The sequence below is a fragment of the Pinus tabuliformis genome, chromosome 7 (assembly GCF_031772625.1).
Source record: "Pinus tabuliformis cultivar Carrire ecotype Pingquan chromosome 7, CPIR1, whole genome shotgun sequence".
Lineage (NCBI taxonomy): Eukaryota > Viridiplantae > Streptophyta > Pinopsida > Pinales > Pinaceae > Pinus > Pinus tabuliformis.
Genome location: NC_142293.1, coordinates 1,231,463,940 through 1,231,465,897, shown reverse-complemented (window position 1 = coordinate 1,231,465,897; position 1,958 = coordinate 1,231,463,940). Strand labels below are relative to the sequence as shown.

General features: G+C 35.6%; 1 pseudogene; it reads left to right on the top strand.

Annotated features, from left to right (window-relative positions):
- Positions 1-594: 594 nt before the first annotated feature.
- On the top strand, positions 595-1,473 carry LOC149251829 (protein ELF4-LIKE 4 pseudogene; annotated as a pseudogene).
- Positions 1,474-1,958: the final 485 nt, after the last annotated feature.

Here is a 1,958-nt window from a genome sequence, read left to right as displayed (position 1 = left end):
TGCTATTTACACAAATGCCTTTTTCATAGTATCAGATTATGTTAATTGCACGAATTAGAGTTGATCACCAAGAGGGCATTTTGAATATCTGTCTGACTTGGCTCTAATAATTAATAGCGTTAAATTTAAATCATTTCCCTGCTTACGGCAGCATACACGAGGAATCCAAAAGCTTGTGCAATATTTCTTTCCAACTGTCGTAACCAACAATATTAATGAACCACAAATTTGAAAATAATAACAGAGATCCCAGATAGAGCATATTAATGCAGAATAAGGCTTTGGAGATGCTAATAGGGTTCAAAAGAACTTGATCTGAGCGAAATCATGGTTTTGAGGGAAAATATCTTAAAACTTAAAAGGCACTTGACGTATCTATGCTAATCAAAAGACTCGAGTGTATTACCAAAAGACTTCCTTGAGAGGCCTCATCTGGCACTGTCAAACAGCAATTCTTGTCATGTTGTTAGATACCAGAATGGTGATCCTACTATTCTTTTTCTTTTTGAAACTTTTGTTGTAACTTCTTAATTACCTTATGCAGGTTCAAATTTGTTGCTGATAGACAAACAATAACTTCATTATGCAGGTTTAGATTTGTTCCTGTTGCATTTAAAGATGGAGGGGGAAGCATATTCTGCTCCTGGGAATGGAAATCAAATCGATGGTAAGGTCTTGCAAACTTTCCAGAAAAGCTCTGGTCAGGTGCAGAGTATTTTAGACCAGAATCGGTTGCTTATTAATGAGATAAATCAAAATCATGAATCCAAGATCCCAGATAATCTAAGTCGAAATGTTTCCCTAATTCGAGAGCTCAACAACAACATCAGTAGAATGGTGGACCTCTATGATGGTCTATCCACCTCATTCGCAAAGACAATAGAAACATCTTCATAGGGAGATTCAGCTGGGACACTAAAATCTGATGGGAAACTTGCTGTTGCTTCGGGACAGGAGAGTTCGACCTCAGTTTTGATGTTTTTTGGCTTTGTAAATTTACCAATTCTTTTGTATGTTGACAAACTGTAGAAATGCTTGTGTGCTGTCGTTCACAGGTTAAGGGTGATATAGATCAACTTAGAGTATATGCAATGAACCAATCTCTTTTTGAGATGCAAAAGTGCTTGCAGCATAATTGTACTGATAAGTCTTTGACCTAGAGTTTGGAGGAGATATTTTGGACTGTATTATGATGCATCTCAAAGCTATACTTGGATCTGATTTTTCCAAGTTTAGACGGGTAGTTTTTTGGAAGATTAATGCTGGACTTGTAGGCAACTAAGATTCTTTAACTCTTCAAGATCTTTTAGAAGGCAGAAGGGCTCCGACACTTGAGTTTGCCAGGGAGTTAAATTGGATTCACTTACTGCTGTTGTTTTGATTGGATGTTGGCGCTTTAATGCTTGCTAAACCGGGATTGAATGAGATATTGTTAAACTATCCAAAGTTCAAACATTCTAAGAAATTTCGACTTGAGAATGTGTTAACTGTATATTACAAGTCTATGTGCAGACGTAAAGTTTCTGATAAATATAGACTGAGGGATAGTAATGATAAACAGTCATGTGAGTAGACTTGTGTTTCAGATTTTTTTTTTATGAAAACCCATTTTGCTATGTGTTCATCTCTTCTGTTATGATACACATGTAAGTTGATGTTTACAATTTCCTTTTCTAGTCCTATTCAGTAAACATATACAGGTACACGTGCTTTTTCTCAGTTGAACATATTTCTGAGATTATGTTGATCATTCTTTCTTAATTTTTTATTTTTGAAACTTGGAATCTATGTTATATTTACATAGAGTATACAATCTACCCTGTCCATACCCATAGGCAAATTGCAACTTTCAGATTTAGCTATGCAGCTTAGCATGGTAACCACAAGAGATAACCTAGGGGTTTAAGTATCCAATCTTGAACACAAACTACAAAATCATGGTAAGCCAAGATAACGTA